This window comes from Galeopterus variegatus, unplaced genomic scaffold (assembly GCF_000696425.1).
Source record: "Galeopterus variegatus unplaced genomic scaffold, G_variegatus-3.0.2 Scaffold2761, whole genome shotgun sequence".
Taxonomy (NCBI): domain Eukaryota; kingdom Metazoa; phylum Chordata; class Mammalia; order Dermoptera; family Cynocephalidae; genus Galeopterus; species Galeopterus variegatus.
In genome coordinates this window covers 218,561-234,565 of record NW_007728872.1, presented here as the reverse complement: position 1 = coordinate 234,565, position 16,005 = coordinate 218,561, and the positions used below count along the sequence as shown (strand labels likewise).

The 16,005-nt window shown below is 36.0% G+C and overlaps 1 long non-coding RNA gene across 1 annotated transcript in view; it reads left to right on the top strand.

Annotated features, from left to right (window-relative positions):
* LOC103598859 overlaps positions 1-16,005 on the top strand; it is a 33,260-nt gene that overhangs the window by 2,969 nt on the left and 14,286 nt on the right. Inside the window, exon 2 of the long non-coding RNA XR_551237.1 lies at positions 1,649-1,839. This is a non-coding gene — a long non-coding RNA (uncharacterized LOC103598859). The remainder of the gene's footprint in view (positions 1-1,648; positions 1,840-16,005) is intronic.

Genomic DNA, 16,005 nt, shown 5'->3' with positions numbered 1-16,005 from the left:
TCATATATATATATATAAAATATATATATTATATATATTATATATATATTATATATATATAATAATATATATATTATATATATATAATATCTCCAGTGAGAGAGTGTGTGAGAGAGTGAGAGATTTATCATAAGGAATTGGCTCATGTGATTATTGAGTCTAAGAAGTCTAGACCCAGGAGAGCTGATGGTATAGTTTCAGCCCGAGTCGAAAGCCTGATGATGGGGAGAGCCAACGATGTAGGTTCCAGTTTGAGTCTAAGTCCAAAGGCAAGAGAAGACCAATGTCCCAGCTTGAAGACAGTCAGACAGGGAGAAATAATTTTTTCTTTCTTAACCTTTTATTTTATTCAAGCCTTCAATGGATTAGATGAGGCTCATCCACATTGGGGAGGGCAATCTGCTTTTCTCAATCTACTGATTGAAATGTTAATATCATCCAAAAATATCCTCACTAACACACCCAGAAACAATGTTTAACCAAATATCTGGGCACTGTAGGGCCCTGTCAAGTTGATACCTAAAATTAACTACCAGTGTGTGTGTGTGTGTGTGTGTGTGTATGTGTCAGAGATGAGAAAAACTCCACAACCTAAATCCTTCTCCTCTTCTTTTTTTTTAAGATTACAATTCCCTGTCTGATTTTCCAAAGATTGATTTGATTATTTATTTATTTATAAGGAATATTTATTGGGTATCTGTTATGTGCTAGGCATGATGCTACCATTGAGGATATAATAATGAGTTAGACACACTGTCTTCAAGGAGATTATCATCTAGTGGGGAAGATAAACAAATATAGAGATAATTTTAATATTGTGCTACAGCAGGAGTAGGCATTAAATGCTGAGGGATCACAAAGGAAAGACATCTAATCCTACTCTGGGAGTCAGAAAAGGCTTTCTGGATGAGATAAAATCTAAGTCATGAAGAAGAGGAGCTTAATCAGACAAAAAGCTAGGGAAACCTGTCAAAGGCTGAGGAAACATCATGGATGAGAGATGAGGTTAGAAGTCTTCTGAATTTTCCCCAGTCCATCTACATGATTCAGCTGAATGAAGAATGCAGAACAACAGGCATATTAAAAGAATACAAACCTCTTTTTTGGGTGCTGTGAACCAAAAGGAAAAGATGTGGCATGAATCACTCATCCAAAGTCTATTCATAAGAAGACAATATTTGCTCAGAGCCTGAACATTGTCTTCATCAATGTGGCTGGCAATGTATAAAGTAATGATGGTCCTTCTTGGCTATGTTGGGCCCCTTTTCGATTTCTGGTTGTAAAAGAGGAAGTCACTGAGTTTAGTTAGGCTGAGATCATCCCCTCTTCTCTCCCAAGCTTTGTTGAGGTGTAATTGACAAATAAAAATTGTATATATTTAAGGTACACAAATGTGATGTTTTGATATATGTTTACACTGTGAAATGATTACCACATCAAGCTAATTTACATATCCATCAACTCACATGGTAACCATCAAATCTTCATTTGAATAAGGAAGAAAGGAACTATGGCAATCCCGCTAAGGTCTAGCCCTCTTAGAGTTCTCTTTCTAGGCCACAGTACCCAACTTACCCTTTGCTCTTAAGTCTTTTATGTTAGAAGTGGGGCTAATGTCTTGTTTCCTCCTTTCCTTTTTTTCCCCTAGGTGAAATAATCACAAATGGATTTCAAGAAACATTCTATAAAGTCCTGACCTTGAAATTCTTTGTCATCCTAAGAAGTTTGGACTTTATCCCGAGGTCAAAGAAATGAAAAATCAGATTATTGTAGCTGCACTATGAAAAATGGAGTGAAGTAGGGTAACACGAGAGGCATGGACAAAAATTAATCATCTAGGTAAGGGCAAATAATGACCTGAACTAGGGTAAATGCAGTGGGAATGGAGAGATTATTTGAGATGAATTAAAAGGATAGAACAAATAGGACTTGATGACTAACTGGATATGGTGGCCTGGTGAATACGGGGCAGGAATCAAGGTTGATGGTCTGATTTCTGACTTGGGCAATGGGGTGTATAGTGGTGCTTATACAAAGATTAAGAACTTAAAAGGGGAAGTGAGTGTCAAGCAGTTCCTAGCAGCAGTCAGCTGTTAGGCTGGCTCACCACACTACTGTAGATTCACGTGATAAGGAAATGATGAGCCCAGGTAGAGTTACACAGTTTATTACTCAAAGAAAAGTAGACACATGATCTTCATGTTTGTATAGGTTCCCCAAGTTCCCTAATACAGTGTGAGGCCAAGGTAGATGCTGTATACACAGTGGATCTGTGTCCTCCCAATCTTATAAGAGGCTACTAGCAAATTTGCCCAACCTTATCCTTATCCTGGAGAGTGATGGTATCTCTGTTGTTCTGGTCAGGAAACAAATGCGCCTTCTAACACTGAGGGGTACACTATCTCTAGTCTAAGACACACAGAAACACCATGGACTCAGCATGATAATGATTTCAATTTTGGACATAATGAATTTGAAGTGCCTATGATATCTAAATAAAGATATTCAGTTGACAGTAAAATGTTTATAGGAATAATCAGTATAGTGTTTATAGAAATGAGATAATAAAAAATAAAATCTAGAAAGCTTGCTTATAATAATAGTATGATAGTCATATATAAGATAGTTACAGCAAGTGGTTATTGTCTTGCCTGATTTACCACTATGACATTATTGATAGTGTAAGATTTATTATTTTATTCATTACAAACTGAATTCACCTAGTAGGCTTAGTCTTCTGTTGCATATGAAGTTTGATGTACTGCTAACAACCTCACCAAACAAGAAAGTAATATGGTGGCAGGATATTTATGACATATTATGGAACTGGCTTTGTAACTGACTTTTGCCCACTTTAGTCTAGACTAGCCCTCTCCAATAGAAATAAAATTGTAGGCCACAAATGTGAGCCACATATATAATTTAAGATTTTCTACTAGCCACATTAAAAAAGTAAAAAGAAACAGGTGAAATTAATTTTAATAATATACTTTAACCAAATATATCAAAAATATTATTTCAACATGTAATCAACATAAAATTATTAAAGAGATATTTTACATATTTTGCATACTAAATCTTTGAAATCTGATGTGTATCTTACACTTATGGCATGTTTCAATTTGGACTAGACATATTACAAATACTCAATAGTCACATGTGGCTACTGGCTATGTTATTAGACAGTGCAGGTCTAGACTTCATAAACAAGTTATATTTCATTATATATGAGGAATATAGTTCTTTAAATGTTGGAAGACTAAGTATTATGGAATACTTTTAATTAAACAATTGAATACTAAGGACAGCTAATATTGTAATAAAAAACAAATGGCCACTGAATTGACATTTTTTTTTTTTTTTGAGGAGATCATGGGTTTCACTTAAAATTAGTTAGGTCTTGCAGTGCCTAAAATGGGCATCTTGGAAGGTGAATTTGGTCTGTAGGGTGTATCACTGGTAAACCACTCAAGGATTTCACTAAGTAGACTAGGTGGCCAGGAGATTTAAAGTACAGTTCAATGTACATCATTTACCCTTGCAGAATAAGTTGTGTTGGTAGAATTTGTTCTGTCATTTTATTTAATGAGCTGCCTCATTATTTTGCAGCTTGTGAACATTTCCTTATTTACTATGTCGACAAATGTATTGTCTCTGCAGTGCAGAAGCATCTCAAAAACCTAAAAGATTTCTGAGTAATTTAATGAAAAACAGACATTGAGGGGAAAAATCAGCCACCCTACATGCCCTCAATAGAGCAGTTGGAAATAATACACTTTTGAAGGTCTGAAGTATGTTAGTGGTTTTAGAAAAAGTCTAGTTAAGTAGTTTGAAAGACTTAAGACCTAGGAAACTGATGATACGTGATAATAACTTACTGAGTTTGCTTTGGGCCCCCCAGCAAATCATGGAACTTGATATGTATTTGAGGATACCTTTAATCCTAATCAATGAAATGTAGTCACATTGAATTGTATATTGAGGGAATGTGCTCAGGGAGAAGTGAGTTTCTGTGCTGAATGTCTGAGTGAAAGCACCTGACTACTTGAAAGCCTGTTGCTATCTCTTTGAGGTTGATTATTATCTGTGATTGATCATTGAGGATTTTTTTGTTTGTTTTTTGAAAGACTTACTTGGGAAAAGCAAATGGTAAGTGTTAGTTGAAAAGATTTTTCTTTTAGAGAGTGTTCATAGGAAAAGACAAATAGTTCTACTTTATCCTTGCTTATTGATGCTTTTATTAAGAGGCAAGCAGCTTTAAACGTTAGATTAATTCTATAGCAAAGTGATATAAAAGTGGATGTGTGGTGGGTAACAGTATTGAATGAGGAAGTCAGAAGCAGTAGGGTAGGTAACATCTCCTTTGTTTCCATGATCCAGAAGGACTATGTGTGTACCATTATACAGTTAGGAAGTTTGTCAATCTACTACAGTAAAATAATCTGGTAAGGTTTAACGTCATGTTTCTTTTTTTTTTTTTGTCTTTTTGTCTTTTTCCGTGTCCGGCAACGGATCGCAACCCTCAGTGTCGCCCCTGTACCGGACCGGGACCGGCAACGGGATCGCAACCCTCGGTGTTGCTCCCGCACCTCGCTCAGCCAGTGAGCGGGAACTGGTCTGTATGTGGGATCCGAACCCTCGGCGGGAGCGCCACCACGCTCCCAAGCGGCGCACTGTAGCAGTGCGCCACCGGGCTGGCCTTAATGTCATGTTTCTGATTTAAACATTTATGGGTTAAACCTATTGTCATTTAGTATCTTGCTTTGGAATGAAGGAGTTCCTGTCAAAGGAGTTTTCAAACAATGGCTTGAAAAGTTTGAAAATCATTGTTATACTATAGTAAATGTGGTCACAGAAGGCCTCCCTGAGAAATGGATATTTGGGCTATGACTTGAAGGAGATGGGGGAGAGAGCCCTGCAGAAGCATAGGGAGGAGAGGGACAGCATGGAGGCCAGTGTGGCTACAGAAGCAAAGGGTTTACTATCATCTATTGCCTTCTTTATTTTCTAGGTACTAGTTATACAAACCTTACTTGAAATGAGGAAAATTGGGGAAAAATGTTATAGCAGAACAATGGGTTTCAAACTTTTTAAAGCATTGTTTGGAAATAAATCTTAAAATATAAAACAAATAAAAATGATATTATAGCTTAAATTATGAAGGGAACATGTCAGAAAACCTTGGGAGTCAGATCAAGGTTTTCTGACATGGGGCTAGTTTGAGTTTCAAAATGATGAGAGTAATAGATTTTAACCCATTAAATTAAAACCCAAACCCAAACCCAAACAAAAATGAAAACCCATGAGACTACACTTAAAATAAACAAATAAATAAGGGAATAGGATACCAACTAATATATGTAGGAGGAATAATAGTGTTAGAAAATCATCATTTGCAACCATCATAACTATCAGACAGCAATTACCAGCGGATGCTAAAACTAGTGAGTGAGAATTTGATGAAGACCAGGATATTTACAAAGTCTTAAAAATTATCTCCCCATAGTGTATTTTTTAACTACAGAGGATAAAACAATTTTTAATTACAAAGAACTTTATGGTGGAGTGACCTGGTACACACCACCATAACTACTTAAGTAATCAAAGTTAACATCACCAATAATCGGACAAACAAATATCACGTGCTTCCTGATGTGGTACACTGAGAAGAACACAACATCATTTATATAATTTTGTTGCAAAGAATGCATAACCTAAATCTAATTATAAGGAAATATTAGACAAACTTATATTGAGGGATTTTTACAAAGGAAATTGCATGTACTATTTACAAAGGTCAATGTTGTAAAAGACAGAGAAAGGCTAATTCTGGACCAGACAAACAAAAATTGTTGTAAAGGACATTTTGGGGACAGAATTTAAGTAACTTCTCTATATTAGATTACATAATAGCATTATGTCAATATTAAATTTCCTGATTTTGATTATTATACTTTGATAATGTAAGTGAATGTCTTTGTTCTTGGGAAATACACACTGAAGTATTTAGAGGTAATAAAACATGGTATCTTCAACTTACTCTCAAATAATTCAGAAAAAAAAGTTATACATAGAGAAAGGTGAGAGCAGGAGGGGGAATGGTAGGAAACAATGATGAAGTGATTGTGGCAAAATGTCAATCTGGATCAAGCACATGATATACTATGCTTGAAACTTCTGTAAGTTTAAAATTATTTCAAAATGAAAAGTTGAAAACATAAGTGATGATGTACTGGATGCACTGGGCCTGGACCTCCTTCTATTTGCTGCCTTCCCTTCATCTATTTTCTTCTAAGAAGGATCCTAAATATAGTTTGAAAATTACTGCAATAAAGTGATTATTCCTTCTAGCAATGAAAAGGGAGGATGCAAATAGTTTTAGATTTAATAATTATTTTATATAAGAAAGGGGACACAATGTTTCACTAGCTGTTAAGAAGAGACTACTTGTTTTTTTTACATATTTCTAATGTGCAGATATTATTGGTAAACATTGATAGACACTTAAAGAGCATATGGAAAAAAAATTAGGCACTAAGGCAAATTCTCTATTTGGCCTACGGGCTCAGGGAATTGTGAGGGAGGCTGCCCATAGACAGTTAGGAAGAAACTTATTTAGGTAGCAGCAATAAATTTTACTTTTAATTTAGATAAAAGTAAACATGTGCAACTAAAATGAGGCATAGGAAGGGATAAAGTGTGGAAATTCTGATCAGCATAATTATTTGAGTTTATAATCATGGTAAGATTGGCTGCTATCACTAGAATGACAGGGTGACCTTTAGAAGTGACCTTTAAAAGTTAGAGGACAAATGATGAAAAAGATAATTCAGAATAGAGAAGAGAGCAGTCAAAGGAGCAATGTTAAAAGCATCATATTTCAGGCCACTTTAGCAGATGTACCAAGTCAGTACCATCTATGTACTTGCAAACACCTGTGATGTCAAAAAGAGAGGGACAGACACTACCTGAGCCAGGTGTTATTTCCCTGTGTTTCTTAGATTAACAACATAAACCCCAGTCAATATCGTACTTCAAGAAGAACAGAATTTGAAGGTCTAGAAAACAGTGGAACTACTGAAATTATGGAATTATTATAAGCATGTGAATAGCATACAGATTGGTTTCAAAGGAATTTTAGTTTTCCTAAAGGAAAAAACCCAACAAAGAACAACAAAATAAGTCATATTCTTTTGACCTAATTTGTGGACTAAATACTAAAACCTTGTAAGAGATGAGCTATAACAAAAGTGGGGAAATTATATAACATATGAAAGAGTATTGTTTTCAAAACTGCCATAATGTTTCAGAAATTATAAGGGGTGGTCATAGCATACATAGATAAAGAATAAATGAAAATAAATTTAATTAAAGGTAGAATAATGAACACATTAGAATGAACAAGAAGAGAAGTAGTGCTCACAGTGTACCTATGGCAGCAGGTACAAAATCTGTGGTTTCTTGGCAATTTGAAAAGTAATGAAATGAAAATTGACTTCTTATGGACACAGGTGATCGAGGTGTAAAAAGCACTATTGTTATAGAAATGAGCGTCTCTTAGAGATTAGGAAAAATATAAATTACAAAAAAAAGATGTGAGAAATTATCTGTAATTTCAACCTTTGTGGGCATGGTATGAAAGTAGGTAGGACTAAATTAAGGAGGAAAGGATGCTGCCTATAACTGTAGGCAGTGTACAGGCAGGGTGCTTGTCAAGTTCTGCCATGGAACAGCAATGAAGCATCTTAGTAGTTATATTAAAGGGATAGGGGAATGGATAATTGAATGACCACATTTTATACTAGTTATTACTCTCTCAGATGTAAGAAGGGAGACCAAATCAGTACTCCAGGACACCAGGTGGTTGGTTAAAGGAGTAAAGAAGAAATGTTATCCTAGTTGGCATAGCCTTGCTTAGCTGCTCAGGTAACTTCCATGTGCTCCTTCCACAGTACCAGGTATTATTGATTGCTGTCTGCAGAACTCAGGCACAGAGGGCTCGATAGTCTTCTAGTCTTTGAAACTTTGGTATAATGATCATGATAAGTCCTTGGAAAATATGCAGCAAATGCAGAGATGTTGGTGTGTCAGTAGAATTAATGACCACATCTGTCTTTTGACTGGTGTTTTCACTGAAATGATCAGGCCTAGTGATGATTTCCTAGTCACAGATTTTATTAAAAGGATTGACTATATATAACATCTGACATTTTGATTCTTATAATGGACTAGGCTTTTAAACACTGAACCACAGTTCTGCCCAATGAAAAGCACAGGTGTTCTGACAAGCAATAATGAATAAAATGTGGTATTTTTATTTTGTCAAATAGTATGCATGCATATAGCGCCTACAAGAATCCAGAATACAGGGCTGATTTAATGGCAATCAAATTTTAGTAGAATTTACTTGATTTTAACATCTTCCTTTTAGAGTGGAATATGATATCTTAAAGAGGATCAAATTACCCATTCTGGGAACAAAGACTTTTGAAAGCTGTCAGCTTACTGACAGTTATGAGCATTTATTTCAGGCTTATAAAACATATTAATCAAACTTGTTCATAGCATGGTGGTCCAAAGGAGGTTATTTTATTTTTGAGAGATACTTTAAATCACTGAAGAGCACTGGTAACATATATTCCATTAATTTAAAGCTGAATTTTTTTTCCCTTCAAAGTGAATAAATAATTTTTTTCAGGCTTATGGAATGAAGCATACTGCAGGATTCTGTTTATTACGAGACTATTTGCAGAAGACCTCTGCACCATTCATTGAACCTTGAAAACCTTTGAAAATATGGGTTGCATTTGCAAACTTCAGTGTATGACATGGAAATCTGGCAAGCTGCCTGGCTTCTACTTAAAGGATTGTCATTCTGGGAAAAATAAATTTCTCTAACTAGACAAAAGTCAATGTTTTCGTGTTTTACTGCAATCAAACTGATAGAGCTGACAATTTAATGTCTCAACACTTAAAATATCTGTGGATAATCAGTTACCTCAATCAATCATAAACAGAAATCCTTCTATTTTCAAAGCTTGTGTGTCTGTGACTAAGATATAAAATAGTTTGGTGAGACCCTTCCCCCACAACACCTCGCTATCTATCCCCCACCATTATCTCAATATTCCTGATTTGTCCTTAGCTATGCAGATATTTATACACATTATGCATCTAGAAATAACTTTTAACAACTCAAGTGTGATCAAATTTAGAAAGTTTTCTTTCACTGTCCTGTTTTATTTAATTTTTATGGGTAGTTTATAGCCTATGTGCCTGTCAGAAAAATGTGGAAGTGTGCTGGCATTCCAGCTGAAACATCGTTATGAGTGAAAAAATGCTCAAGGCTTTTTCAAAGCGGATGCTGAAACATAACATTTCCCATCTCTGACTCCAGGGGATGCTGGTAGCTACCCCAAATAGACAGGCTTTTCAGGGTCAAATGGTGTAGTGCTGGCCCCTTAGGATTTCCTGGCAGGCACACCGAATGGCTGACTTTTGGAAAAGAACTGTAATGATGATGACGATGATGATAAAGCAAAGGAGGCAGTGACAACACAAGAAGGCGCCTGAGGAATTGGGTTCCAGGTAGCACTAGATTTGGCAGAGATGACAGGTTCATTTCACTAAGCTTTGGTATTGATAATGACGGGAAACTTCAGACAGTTTTAGAAATCTGTTTCTATTAAGATATGCCATGGTGTATCTGCAATGTGAGAACAAGTTTACTGGGGCACGTCATTCTTTCAGCATGATAAGAATTGATGTGAGTGGTTTATATTCCTAACATAATTACTATGAACACTCAATAAGCCAAATTCACTGTTTGGAGCATTTTTTGATATATTTTTAAATGTATTGTGTGTATGTATATGTTGATATACAAATTCACCCCTACTGCCTCCTTTTTTATTCTTTGATTATTTGGAGCTTTGCAATCAAACTAAGCAGTTTTAGGACCCTTGGGGCAGCATCTTTTAGTTCCCCATCAGGCTACGTTGCAAAACAATCAATCTTGCTCTCACACTCACTTGGCGGAAGTGCCACGACACGAAGAGTGCAGTGCTTTGCTCTTGCCATGAAGCCTGGGTGACAAAAGTTTTTACAAGAAGCTGACTGTATTTGGGGTTATGAATATGCAATGACTCTCATTAGTATTGAAGCGCCAGAGCAGGGGCTGACATCCCCGGCGACTTTGAGTTGCTGCAGAATCGGCTAATGAATTGTCTCACTCCCTCACTCACACAGTCTGCTGTTGTGGCTCCTAAGTTCCAAGAGGAGTTGCCCATTTTGAGAAGACCATTGACTGCCGAAATGAATTGTCAAGAAATACTCTTTACTTTTTGAAACAATGTTTAGACAGTACTTAGATTGTCAAAACAGAAAAGCACTAAACTTTGCATAAGACAATATCCTGAATAGGAAAAACTAGAAAGAGACACAAGAACATATACGTACTTATAGTCATCACGGTGTATAAATATGCTTCTATCCTAGATCATTGTACAGTGTGTGTATCTATACATAGATGAAATCAAGTCATAGAAATCTGACATTTTGTTGGTTTGCTTATTATCCTTCCAAATGGAAAAACAGAGATGATAGGAAATTTCCAAAATGAAAAGGGTTGAAACACAAAATTATTTCATCAATTCTTTACTGTATTCTTTCTTATTTATTCCAGGGTCTCTGTCAAACATTTTTCAGCTGATACACATACCATGTTTCATGAATATGTCACTGATAAGGATATGTTTCTAGCCACTGATTAAGATATCTGAGCTGATTTGCAGTGTGTAAGAAGATGCAAAAGTGCTCAGAAACCATTTTAAATGGTTCCTTTTCAACAGAGTAAATTAAATGTGTTTTTCCACACTCCTCCTTCCTTGAAATTTTCTTTCAGCTAGAGGAGAACTTCTGTGGCTTACTGCAGATTATAAAATATGGATTAAATTGAAATTGAGAATATATGCTAAAAGGTAAGGATATGTTGTAAATTGTGCAAATATGGCAATGAACAAAGAGTAAGTCCTTATATTAGGATGCTTGCTTCTATAGTCATTTATTTAATCTGCAATGGAAAGTTATTCCTTGCAAGGAAGCAGATGTAATTTTTGTACTGTTTTAGAGGGTTGTGATGTTATAACTGCCATATCAGTTTGACCCGTCACTGGAAACAAGAAGAAAATAAAGCCCAAGAACATATACATATAACAGTACTAAGAATGAGTGTAGCTTAAAATAAATGCAGCTCTGACAAAAGTGGCTCAAGTATCATACATCAAACACTTGTTACCTCTGCTGGCCTTAGTGACTGCACATGACTAAGAACAAATCGGTGATAAAATCTCAAGAAAGATGAAACCAGTCTGAGCCTTTGCAAAGACCATCAGTCATTCTGCAGAGCCATAATATTATTAGTTCAAGTAATCCTTGGCTTCCTATTTAATGGACACAATACCCCTCCACTTCTAGACCAAAGTCACCAAGGGAAATCTTTTCCTTTTTTAAAAATTGGACACATCTTAGGACCAATCAGATCTTATCACAAGCTACTAAATTATTCAGTTTTATTCCTAAATTTGCATTCTTGCTATACTTTACTGTCAGTATAGGGTTTAAGAAATTTGCTATTCTAACATACTTATATAATCAGAAGTAAAGTGCCTATACAATCACTCACAAGCATTTTCTGATTTCTGTAGGCTGTTTTCCTAGATATTCAAACATTTTCTGTTATAAGACAAAGATCTAACTGGGTATGTCAAGATAAAGTATTCAACTCTTATGAAACACTCAGATTTTAAAACACAAAAGTAGAAATGAATCAGCTGAAACAATTATTTGTAAGCATAAACTATTTACATTTAATGGAATATTAACCAATATCTGTTACCACAAATATAAGAAACTTAAGTGAAAATAGTTTTAATTGCAATGATGGTGGTTTTGATTTGGCTGTTTAATTAGCATCTACCTTCTAGACTTCATGACTGCTATGAACTGAACATTATTTATGGAAAGTTTATCCATATATAATTTGGTGCTTATTGCTTTTATTAAATATTGGTGTCTAATGAAATAAAATGCAGAGAACCTGTGCTTCTCACATTTTTATGAGTGCTTTACTGACGATTATTTACTGCACCTCCTTTTCTTTGTCCAACCATAATATAATTGTAACAGCAGACAAAATAATATGTTATATTGCTTCTATTCACATTATGTTAAACTCTCTTAGCACATACTTGAAATAGAATTTGGACACTTGCAAGAGAACAGCAAATATACATATGGATTTAGGCAATTATTTGATACTCCTATATAGCATACATATCCATAATTAGTATTTTGACATAGTTTTATGAAGTGGACCCAGAATTGGAGTATGCTATAGTAGACCAAGTACTGGAAATCAGAGACACATTCATCTTTTCTGTCTCCCTCTCTCTTAAATACACATGTATGTTCTCATGATGTGAAGCAGAAAGATGTGTTCAGTCTTTGATGAGCTTACCTAAAATTTTGCCAGCAGAAGAAATTTTACCTTTTTAAATTTGAACATACATGTAAATTTTGTCCTGTATGGCTTAGTATTGTTTTTATTGTGATTTACATGTGGATGGGGTGGGGGAAGGGGGGTACCATAGTCTTTTCAGTCTTTAGGGTCTTTAGAAGTCATAATTTGAACTTGAATAGACCAACTTGAATTTACCACCAGCAAGTTCACTTATACGTTTCCTTGTCTGCCATAAATTAACATTTATTGAGTATAACCTGGTTGCTGGGGGTGGGGAGAGATGGCCTAGAAAAAGACAGAAAGCAGAATCTTGGGTACCAGGAAGTTTACCACGTAGCTGGGGTGAAAAATGACAAGGGAAACAATGGAGATTCATTTACAGACCTGCTACCTTCCAGCGTAGATTGGTTTAGTGCATACTAACTGCACTAATATTTCAGGGTTGCCATTGAAATGTGAGAACAGCCTTAGAAGGGACAACTGTAGACACTTGTTATAGGAGGCAAGTTTCTGCTTGGATTTTGGAAGTTTGAATATTTTATTTAAACTTGGCTTTACTTTGAAACAGGACTTCAGTGTGTTTAAAACTCACTTTATCTTGATTTCAATGGTAACATTTCCTTTAGAAGTGATATAATTTGAAGTTTAGAATTGCATGTAGTGTCCTTTTTATTTTTCTTACTTAAAAATTGTATCTTCAGCTAGGGAGAAAAAAACATGTTTGCCATGTTTACCCCTTACAAATGTAAGAAGTACGAGAATGAGGGAATATACATTAAGAAGATTAATGTAACATTTTAAACAAGCTCCTTCCTTAACTAATTCCCCTCTAGTCTTTCCTAAGTATATGTTCAATATTGATTCCATATTGACGTCTAGCAAAATTATGCAGAGATTCCTAAGTCCCATATCACTGGAAATAGTCATTGTACAGCATGGGGGGCAGGGGTTGTCTTGTATTCCTTGGTGTTGGGTCTCTGAAAACTGCTATAATTTTAAATTACTAGCCACAGCCAGGCTCTCAGTAAAATTGTGAAGTTGTTTACCTACTACCCTTTACTTTCACTCTTCTTCCTCTTACCCTTTCTCTATTCTCCTCACATGGTAATAAAAAAGGCTTGAGGTTATCTCCTCCCAGGGACATTTGCTTTTTACACAGGAGACTCTGGGATTTGATGTGAGTGTGTTAGGTATACGGCAGGCACTGTGCTAGGTGCTTTACACATATTATTGCAACACAGATAACTCTATATGAAAAAAGAGTGGTGTAGAGAAATGTATGAAGTGAATTGTCAGGATCACACAGGTAGCTAAGTTTTGAGTCCTAGTGTTTTTGACTCCGGAGCCTATACTCTTTGTAATACATCAAAACATTTTAAGACTTTGAATAATCTATGCTGGAAGTTCAGACTTTGTTCCAGTCAGTCCCACAGGAAAGATGCTTTCGGCTAGGAGCATTGCTGCCCTACCTGGTGTCCTTTAAATTAGATGAGGTGGATCTAATTAGTTCTGCTAAGTCATAAAGCCAGTTTTATACAGTTGCACCTTACGTTTTCTTAATGTACACTTATTTTAGGGAAACTTTAATCTTTGTTTTGAATTTATTCAATTAAATTCAATTTAGTGATCATTTATTGAATGCCTATTTTTTACCAGGCACTGTGCTAGATGCTGGTGGTATAAAGAGTCTATTTAGGGAGAGAGACATAAATAACTACAATTCACTGAATGATATAATAGAGCCATATGCAAGGGATCATGGGAACACATGAGGGAATAATTAATTCTGCCCTGGGGGAAGATGTCAGGGAATGCTATATTTGATCAGAATCTTGAAGGACAAGAAATAAGAATTTCCCTGAAAGGCAGGAGGAGGTCAAGAGTTCATTTTAGGTGATGGTAACAGCATGAGCACGTGTGTGAATATGCCTGGCAAACTGGGGGATAGTAAGAGTGGTAAATTATAAAAATGGTCACAGATTCTTCCCTTACCTGCATCTAACTCCTAAAAATGTGACGCTGCAGTTCCTTCTATTAAAAGGTGGAGTCTCTCTCCCCATTGCTGAATCTGGGTTGATAGTGTGACTTGCTTTGGCCAATGGACATTAACAAATGTGAAACAAGCAAAGACTTGAAAAGTGCTTGTACACTGGGACTTCTGTGCTTAGAATCCTGGGGCCATATTGTGAATGAGCCCAGATAATCCTGCTGGAGGATGACTGGCCACCCAGTGGAGAACTGAGGCCCTGGCTGACGGGTCTTCAAACCACTAGACATGTGAATGAGATCATCTAAGATCATCCACTTACCAGCTGATCTACAATTTGACCACAAACACATGTGATAGTCCAGGAGAAATCAATTGTCAGCCCAGATTTCCCCTGATCTGTCCAGGTTGTCAGCCAGATAGAATAAGCCAGCTGATTCACAGAATTATGAACTAAATAAAATGTTGTTTTAGCAGTAGGTTTGGGTGTTTTAGCAAAGCAGATACACAGAGGGTATGTGTGGAGTACAGGGAATGTGGAAAGAGAGGGTGGCTGAAGAAGAGATCCACAGAATCTCTGACATCACGTTAAGGAGTTTAGACCTACCGTCTAGTACCAAACTTCCCAAATTTCATTGATTCATGTACCCCTTTTGCCTTTTTATCAGCACCACACTCTCCCGAGTGAGCCACGGGCCGGCCCGCCTTTTGCCTTTTTAAAACTGTATTCATACTACCTGAATAGATTAATTTTTATTTAAATTGTCTGATTTTTATGCTAAAATGTATTTAAAAGCAAACTTAATATTAACTTGACATCCAAGTTTAATGTGATAATTCTATTTTTCTAAACCTATTAAGATATATAAGTATTTAAACAGTTGGTCCATTTGCTATCAGAAATCATCTTGTATGTTATGAATGGTGCATTCTAGAATTCCTTCTTTAATCAGTAGGATTCAGGAGTATGTGGAGAATAGCTTGAGGTGGAGAGGCTGCCAGTGGGAAGGATTGAGGTCACTGCAGAGGTCTAGGTGGGATGTGGTACATGGTAGGTACTGTCAGCTTAAGATGTCTTCTTCCTCAGGAAGAAGAGAAAGGACCTGGTGACAGATTTGATGCATGTGGGAATGGGGAGTGTGAAGGAGAGGAAGGGTATAAATGTGGCTGAGGTAACTAGCATTGAGCGGATACTGAAACTATTAAGAAAGGGAAGAGAGAAAAAAATAAACAGTAGATCTGATGTTGCACTCGTTGAGTTTGAGATAGTAGGTCATTTGAAAACAGAGGTGTATTAGGCATTTGGATATGTGGGTCTGTGCATAAAATAGTATTTTTGAAGTTAGCATACAGGTGGTAGGTAGTTGAAGTCATGGAAGGAGATGATATCATCTAGAGGAAGTATTTAGAGCAGAGATCATCTTCAGCCTTTTTTTTTTCATTCCCAAACCTTAAAAGATTTTCCTAACTCCAGCTAGAAATGGTGAGTGGTTCATAT